Genomic DNA, 12,764 nt, shown 5'->3' with positions numbered 1-12,764 from the left:
AGATCTGAGTAAATGAAAAATAAATTTATTATACATTTTGGAGGTGAATTGGCAAATTGCCAATTGGTCTATCATTTTCTGGTACTAGTGCAGAGAGTGATCCGGACGTAAATAATAACGTTATTATTTAAAAAGCCATTCTTAACATGGGGAGGGGATGGTGTTTTGTACTTATTCTGTACTTCAACCTTACAATTGAATAAAAAAAACATATCATAAAACTTTAATTAAACTTGGAAATACGATTTAAAAAATAGCGCGGCCGCGGCAGCGCGCCGCGGCAGCGCGGCACTCTCTGAGCACCCATGGTAAAAAAGGATTCTCTAGCAGCAAACGGCGTTCGATCAGATCCAGTCCCTGATATCATCTGTAATATAACTTCCGACGAAAGCGTCAGTTTCCCAAATTTATTAATTAATTTGTCAGATGAAAGTACAGGATAGTTACCGAATTCCTACCGCTCCATGCCACGGATGGCTTTCTAAATAATAACATTATTTCAGCACGGCCAGTAAACTAAACTAGATTATTTAGAAAGCCATCCTTAACATGAGAAGGATCGGGATTTGTGACGTATTTTGTACTTTCACCTAACAGTGTAATTAATAAAAATGAATACAAAACCTGGCAATCCAGAAGAGTAAGTAACCCAAAACATGTAGTCTTAACAAAATTTCACCAAACACCGTTTGCTACTGACAATCGGGTACGCTTTTAGTTTGTCGATTCTCTTTATAAACTGGACATTTTGGCCAAATAAAACGAGAGTAACTCTAGTCACTTCAGTTTGATGTACATTGTACGAATAATAAAATTTGAAGTGTATTTTTTAAAGATTAACCCTTGTATATTTTTAATTTACTGATTTACATCACAAGACATTATAATTATAAATTAAAAAAGTAAAAAACTCTAACGAATATACACATTTTCCTGAAGTAAAATAAATTTAATCGGTTTTAATGCGATTTTAAAAAACATAAATGAATGAGAAATAATAATAAATGCAAAGAGCTTCGATACATGTGGCAAGTTGAATTCATAAAGTGCATGCTGATTAGAATGTGTTCATTAATAAACAGTTCACTTCCAAATGTCTACAAAGCAGGGTTTTTTTTTAATTTATAAATAAAAACATCTTAAAAATTGAACTAAAAAAAAAAAAAATTAAATACATACCAAGTTATTTCCTATTTAGAGTTTTGTTGATGTTAAACGTAAAAAAACATTTCGGGTTATTGAAGTCTGTTTGATTATTTCATTCTGTTAGATTCAATTGGATTGGTTGAAAATCGGTTGTCGACCAATCAAAATTGGTGTTACAAAAAATTAAGCCGCGTTAACAATATTATAGCCGGCGCCTCGCACGTTGAAAACATTACAGCATTAGTTTTCATTCAAGTCAGAATTAATATATTTTCGTTCATTCTTAAAATAAAAAAAAAAGTTTTTAAGTATTTAACCGCATATTTTAAGACTAAATTCCTTCACGAGACAACTCGCTTGCCTTTTTTTTTATACGAAAATCAGAGAGCTGAACCTATATATAGAGAGCACATGTGCAAATGAAGTCAACACAACAGAATTAAACCGATTATCTTTTCTCACCAGCTCATTTTTCAACAGCATCTGAAAATAAGAATTAGAATAAAGAATGTGAATCTCTTAACGCTAAACATTTGGCGTAAAAGTGCGTAACAGATTTTGCAACTATGTCGAATGTTAGATAATTTAGACGCTCTTCTAGGACTCAATACTGGTGTAAGGGAGATAACTCCATCTTACTAAGAAATTCATTCACTTTTTTACACGCGAATTTAGGACGCTAAATTCGTAACTTCGAGAAATTATGAGAAAAAAAGATGCGATTACTTAAAAAAACAAAAAAACAAAAACAAAGAATGGCGGGTTTGTATTACTGTACACATAGATTCGAAAAAGTTGTCAAAAAACAAATGTTATTAAAGGCAAGATAAGTTACTTCTCTACCAAACTGGATAGAATTTCCGTGTTTTTATTCAATGTAACATGTTTATTCAGCTCGAAAAGCATACAGTGTTTACAGATGTAATGGAAAATAGAAAATGGGTCCCGACTCTCTCTTTAACACGGTAAGTTCGGGAAAAGGTGTTATAAATAATAAACTAGACAAAATACTGTTAGAAATTCGCTCAATATATGTTACCGTGACATAGGTTGACATATATTCGGTGCTTTTAATAGTATTTTGTCTAGTTTATTATTTATAACGTCTTTGCCCAAAGTTACCGTGTTCAAGAGAGAGAGAGAGAGAGTCGGGCGCCATTTTGAATTTTCCAATACATCGGTAAACACTGCATGTTTTTCGAGCTGAATAAACATGTTACATTGAATAAAAACAAAAAAAATATATCCAGTTTGGTAGAAAAGTAACTTATCTTGCCTTAGATAATATTTATTTGTTATATATTTGTTTTTTTGACAACTTTTTCGAATCTATGTGTACAGTAATACAAACTCAAAATGGCTTTCGTCAAGATTGGCACTTCTTTGTTTACAAAGCCATTTGACGGAAGTGATGTGAGACAAATTTTAAGGTACGGATGAGTGACCGACACACACTAGCTTTTTTTTTTATTTTTTTTTTAATTATTTTAACAAATATAAAATAGAAGTTTTATTCAAAAAGACGTTATTTGAACTTTTATAATAAAATTATAATCTTTATAAGAAATATGCTTTGCTTTTTTTTTTTTATCAAACATCAGATGTTGGTATTTTTTTTCCGCATCAAGCATAAAAATAGAACTGTGATAAAAAATTTATGACCTGTTATATATTTTTTTTCCAATCATATATTTATGCACTGTTTTTTTAATCAAACAAAAACAGTTCATGAATATATTTAAAAAAAGCAGTTCATAAATATTTTTTTTATGACTTCTATTTTTATATGTAAAAAAAAAGTCAACCACTCTGATGTTTGATTAAACAAAAACCAGTTCATAAACATATTTTTATTATAAATGTTGTTATAAAAGTTCAAATAAAGATTGAATCAAACTACTATTTTTATATTTGTTTAAAAAAAAGAAGCTACATTAGGATAACAAGTTGATTTTTTTTCTTTTTAGATAATTGTTATTTTATCAACTTGCATGAAAATTTTTTATTTATCCTCACGACGTTTCGGCCAACTATTCCTCTGGCCTTCGTCAGATGGTAACCGCAACGGTTAGGAACTCTGAATCTCCTGACTGCATTCACTGCAATTACTGCCTTCCATAGTTGTTGTCGTCTCGCCATGTTTTTGGCCAATATAATATACACAATCTACACAAGTAGAGATGGACTTCTATGTTTATATAGGCTGTAACATTTCAGCCATATCCCATCAAATTTAACCCCGCGTATATGTATCCAAAACGTAACGTATAAAATGTAAACATTGAAAAAACGATTTCCCTTTTTGTTGTCGTCATTTTTTACCATTTTTTCATTTTTAACTTGAAGCATAAAAACGTTTAACGCATAAAAGAAAAATAAATTAACATAATTGGAATGCGTGTTTTATTCTCTTTCCATCAATTTAATTCTTTTAAAAATTGACGAACAAATAAAAAAGATATGACTTGTTGAAGCACTCTAGGTATGTAATATTGCCTATGTCCACGAAAATACAGCATATGCTTGTAATGCTAATTAAATACATACAGTGTTGGTGATCTGTACCATAAAATTTGTCCGACGGCTGCCAAATGACTTTATAAGCAAAGACTTGCCAATCTTAACGAAAGCCCCCCTAAATGAAAACATTAGAAAATAAAATAAAATTTTTATTAAAGAAAACTGCAATTACTTTTTGTTGATTAGACAATGAGGTTGCCATTTCCAAACAAATATGACTAATTTTTGAGCTGCTAAAGACTAGTTTGATTTTTTTTACTGCCCCCCCCCCAATATACCCCTCCTCTTTTTTTTTGTTATTTTCAAGTTGCTCATGCCTTTTTTTAGTTCCGGTTTCTGCTGAGCATATAGAATGTAGTCATTGGTTTTTAGGGATGTTCACACTGGAGGTTTTGCTTTAAGATGTTTTGTAATGATAGAAGTATAAGGTTGACAATTTATAACTTTTAAATTCAAATGAACATATCTCGAGCTAAACAAAAATTTATTGGTTGAAATCAATCAACACACTTGACCCAAACAAAAATTTATTGATTGAAATCAGAATCAACACACTTTTGCTAATGCAAAACAAATGTATTCATGCCAGTAATGTAAAAATCTTGTGTTCTGGTGGAAATGCAGTCGCTGCAGACGTTTTTAATATTGCTTATGTTTTGGATGCATTTCTTATGCAGAAAGTTGTTGGAATACTTGAAAAAGTGGTAGTAGGTAAAAGATCTGGAGAGTATGGTAGATGAGGCAGAGTTTTGTAGCCCAATTTGTTCAACTTCTGCAGGGTTGGTTTAGCAATGCACAGTCGGGCAATGTTGTCGAGGAGAATTGGGCCTTTTCTGCTGACTAATGCTGGGTGTTGTTGAAGTTTTTGATGCATTTTATCCATTTGTTGACAATTCTTCACCAACTTAATGGTTTCACCTACATTCAAAGAACTGTAATGCATGAGACCAGTCGCAGACCACCAAACAGTCAGCATGACCTTCTTTTGGTACAACTCTGGCCTGAGGAAGTGTTGTAGAGCTTCGTCAGTGTCTAACAACTGAGCTAAGCGTAACCAGTTGTTGTAAAGAACCCACTTTTCATCACAAGTCACAACCCAGTCGAGAAATGGATCGTTCCTGTTGCGTAAAAGAAAGATGACACTTCATAATGGTGTTTCTTTTTGGTTGTTGTTCAATTCATGAGACATCCATTTATCAAGTTTTTTTGTTTTTCCAATCTCTCAAATGGTTAGAAATTGTATACATTACGTCTAATTTAGAAGCAAGTTCTCAAACAGTTGTGCATGGATTGGCTTCGACTAAGGCTCTTAATTGATCATTCTCAACATCCAGTAACCGACCACTATGCTTATCATCTTCAAGACTCTTGTTGCTGCCACACCTACAAAATTTCTTTAACCACTACTGTGCTGTGCATTCAGTAGTGGTTCCTGGGCCAAACGCTTCGTTGATATCACAAGCTGTTTCAGTGACTTTTCAGCCTAGCTTGAATTGAAATAAGAAAATTGTGAAAATTTGCCTTTTTTTCCATCTTATATTCAATGTCTGAAAAGAAGACATAATTGTTTTAAAACGATTATAATTTAAACAATTAGATAGAGCGAAAAACGCTCTTTAAAATTATGTATAAAGTAAATGTATTATCACAGAAAACTTATTTGAAAATACATCATTTAAAATAAAAATTAAAATTCTGCAAGAACTTTCTTATCAATCTAATATTTTGTTGGAACTGAATTCAGAGAAATATTTTCAGTGAAAAAGTTTCCAGTGTTTATAATCAATTGTGAGAATAACAATAGACATTGTCATACGATAAAGAAAACAAAATAATGAGTTAAGAAAGCATATAGTCACAAAAGAGATAATTTTAAAATGGAAGATTTACAGAAATGGGAAAGCAGAATATTTGTGAATATTTTTAGAATTTTGGTAAAAACAAGAGAGTTCATTAGCTGAAACATAAGAAGAAGTTTTGAAGATCTCAAAACAAGGGGAGACAATTCAATTACAAAACAGAAAGACAATTCAAGAAGTCTCTAAACTTTTTCAAAATGAACATGTATACAATGAATGTGAATACATTGGATATGCGCAATATCATTTTTTTTTTAACTTTGGACCAGAAAAAAATCTATTGGCATTTTTGTATTCAGACATGCTGCAAGCTTTTTGATCAGTTTCTGGGCGAACATTTGGCTGCCAAGAGGTCAAAGTTGAAAAAGTTGAACTTTGCAGACTTTACCAAACTCCTCTGCCAATTTTGGGTCTAAACACTTGAAATTTTAGATGTACGTTTCCTGACATGAGTCAAACATTTTAATATATATACATATGCACATACACTTTATGTACATATGTACATAAAGTTATGAATAGTACATAGGGCCCCAGCAAAGCTCGGCTGGCTGAGTTTTTTGAAATTTCACACACATGTACCTTATGTTCTTAGATAGTTTTTTTGAAATTTCACACACATGTACCTTATGTTCTTAGATAGTTTTTTTGAAATTTCACACACATGTACCTTATGTTCTTAGATAGTTTTTTTGAAATTTCACACACATGTACCTTATGTTCTTAGATAGTTTTTTTGAAATTTCACACACATGTACCTTATGTTCTTAGATAGTTTTTTTGAAATTTCACACACATGTACCTTATGTTCTTAGATAGTTTTTTTGAAATTTCACACACATGTACCTTATGTTCTTAGATAGTTTTTTTGAAATTTCACACACATGTACCTTATGTTCTTAGATAGTTTTTTTGAAATTTCACACACATGTACCTTATGTTCTTAGATAGTTTTTTTGAAATTTCACACACATGTACCTTATGTTCTTAGATAGTTTTTTTGAAATTTCACACACATGTACCTTATGTTCTTAGATAGTTTTTTTGAAATTTCACACACATGTACCTTATGTTCTTAGATAGTTTTTTTGAAATTTCACACACATGTACCTTATGTTCTTAGATAGTTTTTTTGAAATTTCACACACATGTACCTTATGTTCTTAGATAGTTTTTTTGAAATTTCACACACATGTACCTTATGTTCTTAGATAGTTTTTTTGAAATTTCACACACATGTACCTTATGTTCTTAGATAGTTTTTTTGAAATTTCACACACATGTACCTTATGTTCTTAGATAGTTTTTTTGAAATTTCACACACATGTACCTTATGTTCTTAGATAGTTTTTTTGAAATTTCACACACATGTACCTTATGTTCTTAGATAGTTTTTTTGAAATTTCACACACATGTACCTTATGTTCTTAGATAGTTTTTTTGAAATTTCACACACATGTACCTTATGTTCTTAGATAGTTTTTTTGAAATTTCACACACATGTACCTTATGTTCTTAGATAGTTTTTGTATCGGAATACTTCCGATAATTGAAGAAATCCCATTAAAGAATGAACAGTCAGATTTTGATTAAAGTTAACACTTTCCTAACATTACAAGTGTATGTGAGATGTTTTATCATTTCACAGAAAGAAGAGCTCGGTGTGTGAAATCAACAATAGGTTCAATAAGACAAGATAAGACAGGTTTGATAAGACAAGGGCATGTTCGAAATGAGTGTTTCTGTTAGAGCACAATTGGACCATTGTAGTTAACTTTTGCATTTTAAACTTTAAATTTCAAGCCATTATATGAAAATAATTCAATAAAGTCAACAGAAAGTTCTCTACAGTGCAATGTAAACTACACTATATAGTGCACTGAGTCACTGCAGGGAGGCACGTGAAGCTTCTTTCTGGTACATCATGGTGGGTTCCTGACTAGAGCAGGCAATCAATTGATTTGGTTGAAAAAATGAGCAATTTGACAAATTTTGGTGACAATAAAAGTATTGGAAATGTAAAACAGTCATTGATCCTTATTCAATCCCGGGCATCATCAGTCTACCTGCTAGTGTATATTATCGCCTATGAAACACTATTTAACCCTTCAAACCACTTATTTACCACCAATTGTTGCGATGTTGAGCAACCTAAAGAAAAAGTAAAGCTCTCTGTCTCAGATTATGGAAACGAAGTTATGGTACTTGTAAGCATTGCACACACCAAAAGTGCCGTGTAATTTCAAGCAGCTGCGAGAGATGATAATCAGTTTATGGGTAAAATCTGTAAGACAATTGCAAGAATTAGGAGTTAGGGTTAGGGTTAGGGTTAGAATTAGGAGTTAGGGTTAGTTCAGAGAATATCTGTCATTACTAATCAACTTGTTGGATATGGAACCAGAGTGACACTGATGGAAGCAGAGATGTGCACAAACGAACACTCCAGATGGATTTTTGATCTACATTCTCGTGTCCCATAAAAATGACCGGAATTGTAATTATCACAAAAATAAAGAAATGTTTACATTCCAGGTCGGGAGGTTATGAATTGCGCAACGCAAAATAAAAAAGAAGAATGTAATATCTTAACATTTATATTCTAAAAATGTGGATTCATGTTTATATGAGAAAGAACATAAACAACTGATGAAGAGAGAGAGAGAGAGAGAGAGAGAGAGAGAGAGAGAGAGAGAGAGAGAGAGAAAACAAAAGATGGACAGCTGTCGAGCGTAATTGACATTTTCTCAGCCGTCGTGCTACACACAAACCAACCCCTACAACTAACGTCTCTCTCTTTGTTGATGGAGAGAAATGATATGAGCATGATACGATGGATGTGCAATGAGCCTTAAATGCAGGCTTAGATCTGATGACATCAGAGGATAGTTACCTATTGTGATTAGGCAAAAGTTTTATTACTTTGAGCATAGTGCATGAGCATAGGGAAGAACTGGTACTTGTGTGATAACAAGAGTTACTGCTGCAGCATCAACATAGTTATAACATATCTTATTCATATTAAAACTAGCAGGGAGACCCAACCTTGGCCGGAATTGAATGATGATTAACGAATGTTTCACACTCTCATATTTTTATTGCCATCAAAATCAGTGAAATCGCCCATTTTTCAATTAAATCGATCAATTGCCTGCTCTAGTTGGGGACCCATCGCGGTGCATCTGGAGGAAGCTTTACATACTGCTCACAGTGACTTTATCTACAATATATTGCAATCTACATTGTATTCTAGAGAGCCTACTGTTGATTTTATAAAATTATTTTATATATAATGGCTTAAATTAAAGTTTAAAATATAAAAGTCAAGTATCATGCTTCAATTGTGCTCTGAGCAGAAACATTCATTCCAAACGCGCCTCTGTCATATCAAAGAACATACTGTTGATTGTATATGCCTGGCCTATGCTTGTGCGGGGATAATTGCTTGAATTCAAGTTTAACATAAAAAAAAGTAAAATATTATGCTTCAATTTTGCTTTAAACAGAAACATTAATTTTGAACGTACTCCTGTCATATCGAAGAACATACTGTTGATTTTATATGTTGAGACTTTCAGCTTGTGTGGTAATAAAACTTCTCAAATGCACTTGTGACGTTACACTATGTAAGATGTTAACTTTGATCATAATCGCCTGTTCCTTCTTTCATTGGATTATTTTGATTATCGATTATCGATACTTTATTGAAGATATTCCGATAATAAAACCTATCTAAGAACACCGCAAGGCACATAAATTACCTTCATATGAAATTTCATAAAAATCGGCGCCACCGTATTCGAGTCCACAGTGAACAAATTCACATACAGACACACACAGACACAGACACACACAGACACAGACACACACAGACACACACACACACACACACAGACACACACAGACATAGACACACAGACAGACAGACAGACACACACACAGACACACACACAGACAGACACACAGACACACAGACACAGACACACACACAGACAGACAGACACACACACAGACACACACACAGACACACACAGACACAGACACACACACAGACACAGACACACACACACAGACACACACACAGACCCACACACAGACACAGACAGACACAGACACAGACACAGACAGGCATACACACACACACACACAGACACACACACACACACACACACACACACACACACACACACACACACACACACACACACACACACACACACACTGTTCCTATTACATGATAGTAGAGAGATTTGAAATTTTAGGAAGACAAAACGAAATATGCTTTTTTTCTTTTAAAAGAAATATTTATTTACCTTTAAAGATATGAACAAGCTCTCGTGTTGATCGCCGCCTTTTCAAGCGATTTCTTTTTGTTAATCATTTTTTCCACCTTTTGGAGATATAAGAATCTATCTGAGTAATGGTCCGTTGGGATGTTTAAGTTAGACAGTTTGTAGTTGGTTGTTTTTGTTTTATGGCATATCAACCCTTTCCAGGTTATTTCATGCCAAATCCAGTTATTTTAAAGACATTTTTTTTTTAAGTCTATTTATTTTCAAGTTTCTATTTAACCCATAGTTGGGACCCAAACAGGTACTACCACTCCGAGTCAGAGTGAACCTGGGAGCAATGGCAATTAAAGGGTTGCAAGCTGGGGCCTCACCATCGGATATATTTTAAGGTCATATCCAGGACCAGACAGTTTGTAAGTTACTTCAAGTGCAAGCATGTGGATCACGTGATGTTGTTATTAAAAATAAAATGGCATTTTATTTTTTTTAAATATATCGTTATGAAATGTGAAGAAATTCCACACATTGATTTTGCCCCTGGCAGAATGAAAGAAAACCAATCAGAATTATAACAGGCTCAACTTTTAAACTTCCACGTAAATTTTATTAAAGAAAAAAGATCCAAGTTGCAATCGATATGAAATGAATATTTTTAGCTTTCTGAGATTTCAAATTTTAATATTTATTTCATAACGATAGTAAAAATGTGACATTTTATTTTTTTTTTAAATTTCTTTGTTATTTATAGTTTTTTTTTTTAATTGTGATTTAATCATTTTTATTTTTACTACTGAGCCTTGGCTGAAATGTGCGCCCTATTGAGTGCTGTACTAGTTTACCTGATTTTATGTTTGTGACTATTTTTCTGAAAAAAGAAAGAAAATATTCACTCAAAAAAAAAACCAAACAAACAAACAAAAAAAAACAAAAACAAAACAACAAAAACAAACAAACAAACAAACAAACAAACAAAGAAGGATAACATTGACTCCCAAATGAAGAAGTAATACGCAGTTGTTTAGGGAGTTGAGTTAGTGCTTTTCGGGCACTCCCTAATAAAATAAATAATTCGACACAAGCTACTGAATAAACGAACAAACAACTTCGTAAAACTTAACAAGAAAAAGGTTTATTGAAGCAAATCAGAGTAAGATGCCAAAAAGATATAACTAGGATAAAACTTGTCTGCCTTTGCCTGGTAGTTATTCCCAAGTGGGAATCGTTGATACCGGTGTAGGCAGAGAGGGAGAATGAGGAAACAGGTCCGCTCTCTGTGGCATCTGGCTGGAAAAGGAGGAGTTTTTCTCGTCCGGAACGGAAGCAGCTAGAGTTCCTTAGGAGGTAAGGAAGGTCCCTGATTGGTCAGTATGTGCCATGTCGCACTGACGCACAAGAAAAAGAGTTCTATTTGTTTCTGCTACAGGTGTAATACTTTTTGAATTGATGGCATTGTATAGAAAATGCGTAAGAAATTTGAGGGTTAATTTCTTGGAAATGTTATTTTAAATACAAAAATGGCTATCAACTTTAAAATGCATTAGCGAAGTTTACTTGATTTTTGGTATGTGACTATTTTATCAAATGGATGCATGTCATTTTTATGGACAATGAAAGAAAATATTCACTTAAACAATAAACAATGAACGAAAACATTGATTCCCAAATGAAGAAGTAATACGCATTTGTAATACTTGTTGAATTGATGGCGTTATATAGAAAATTGCGTAACAGTTTGGAAGGTTAATTCTTTGAAGTGTTTTTCCAAAATGGCTGTTATCTTGTTGGTTCCTATCTATCTCTGCCTTTACTATTATATAAAATAAACTTTGTCTGCGTGTCTGTGAGTTCTTTCCTGATAAACTCGAAAACGGCTGGGTCGATTTTTATGAAATTTCATATATACTTTATGTGCCTGGCAGTGTTCTTAGATAGGTTTTGTGTCGGAATATCTTCGATAAGTATCGATAATCGATAATCAAAATAATCAGATGAAAGAAGGAATAGACGAATTTTACCAACGTTAACACCTTACACAACCTAACATTACAAGTGCATTTGAGAAGTTTTATTACCATACAAGCCGAAAGGCCCAACATATAAACTCAATAATTAGGCTCTTGGATATAACAGGGGCACGTTCGAAATGATGTTTCTGCTTAAAGCACAATTTTATAATGATACTTGACTCCCTGATTTTGAACTTAAATGCAAGCCATTATCACCGCCTAAGCATTGATGCTAGACAACAGTACGTTCTTTGATATGACAAGAGCGCGTTCGAAATGAATGTTTTTGTTTAGAGCACAACTGAAGTATGATACTTGACTTTTGCATATTTAATTTTAATACAAGCCATTATATATAAAAATAATGTTATAAGATCAAAGGTAAATTCTCTACAGTGCAATGTAGACTACAATATATTGCGAACTTAGTCACTGCGAGAGGCATGTGAAGCTTCTTTCAGGTGTATCACAATGGGTCCTCACTTAGAGCAGGGAACCAGTCGATTTGATTGAAAAATCGTCTACTTCATTGATTTCGATGACAAGAAAAAAATGGGAGTGTGAAATATTTGTTGATCATCATTTAATCCCGGGTAACATCGGATCGCCCTGCTAGCTCTTATACTTGATAACTAGTAAGGAAATAGTAGACCAAATCTCTATCTCATTTGATGGTTCTTGATAAAATGCACAAACATATCTGAAATTTTTTCCTTCTCTGCAGCCCTTTTCTCACAGACGTGATGTTGTTGGTCTCAGTTTTTTTTCTACAAATACTATTATGGCATGTATTCTTCAGAATTGTCTGATCTATTCCCTGCTTTCTTTGTTCCATCTCGTTTGACTTATTAGTCAAGTGGTCTCCATCAATTCGCTTCATACCTCATTGTAATACAGCTTCCCATTCGAGTGGATTATTTCCAATTTCCAAAAACTAGAAGCTT

The 12,764-nt window shown here is 33.1% G+C and overlaps 1 protein-coding gene across 1 annotated transcript in view; it reads right to left on the bottom strand.

Annotated features, from left to right (window-relative positions):
* The window catches only part of LOC145245922 (U4/U6 small nuclear ribonucleoprotein Prp3-like), a 75,532-nt gene extending 73,771 nt beyond the window's left edge, over positions 1-1,761 (bottom strand). Inside the window, exon 1 of the mRNA XM_080107662.1 lies at positions 1,180-1,761. The gene's annotated coding sequence lies outside the window, so the exon portion shown is untranslated. The remainder of the gene's footprint in view (positions 1-1,179) is intronic.
* Positions 1,762-12,764: the final 11,003 nt, after the last annotated feature.

Source organism: Euprymna scolopes, chromosome 23, assembly GCF_053919585.1.
Source record: "Euprymna scolopes isolate OS-2025 chromosome 23, ASM5391958v1, whole genome shotgun sequence".
Classification (NCBI taxonomy): Eukaryota; Metazoa; Mollusca; class Cephalopoda; order Sepiida; family Sepiolidae; genus Euprymna; species Euprymna scolopes.
The sequence above is the reverse complement of the archived record's forward strand: the minus strand, read 5'-3'. Positions and strand labels throughout refer to the sequence as shown.